Raw genomic sequence first — 594 nt, 5'->3', positions numbered from 1 at the left:
TTTCCATTTGTTCACTTCCTTTCGTCCAATCGTCCTTTTCTCTCATGACGGAGCCTCCTCCCCTTGTTTCCATATTACTTTCTATATTATTCTCTTTCCTTTACTCCACTATGTCTCTCATTACCTCGCTTCCCTCTGCTCCCTCCTGCTGCTCCCTTTCATCGCCTCTATGGCTCCTCTTCCGCTTCTGCACCTCTTACTCTACCTGGCAATCCTTTTCAAATCCCTGTCCTAAGCTCTCACTGCTACACTCCCTGCTTCTCAACACTCACTCCTCTTTTCCTTTACGTCCGTACAAGGTGAAAATTCACCATTGAGTCTTAAGAGGTTCAACGCTTTACTCCTATTAGGAAAGTATTTAAATTCGACCACCTTGTCGCCTTAGGGTCCTCCCATCTTCCCTTTGGGCCTGTTTCCCTCCCTTCCTCCCTTCTGTTGTTATCATCTCCATATTCCTTCATTCACTTTCCTTCATATTTTCTAACTCTCCGAGATATTGTGGAGAAATCACAACTTCTGCACTTTATATATATATATATATATATATATATATATATATATATATATATATATATATATATATATATATATATA

The sequence above is a fragment of the Scylla paramamosain genome, chromosome 31 (assembly GCF_035594125.1).
Source record: "Scylla paramamosain isolate STU-SP2022 chromosome 31, ASM3559412v1, whole genome shotgun sequence".
NCBI classification, from domain to species: Eukaryota; Metazoa; Arthropoda; class Malacostraca; order Decapoda; family Portunidae; genus Scylla; species Scylla paramamosain.
This window is presented reverse-complemented; position numbering follows the sequence as displayed.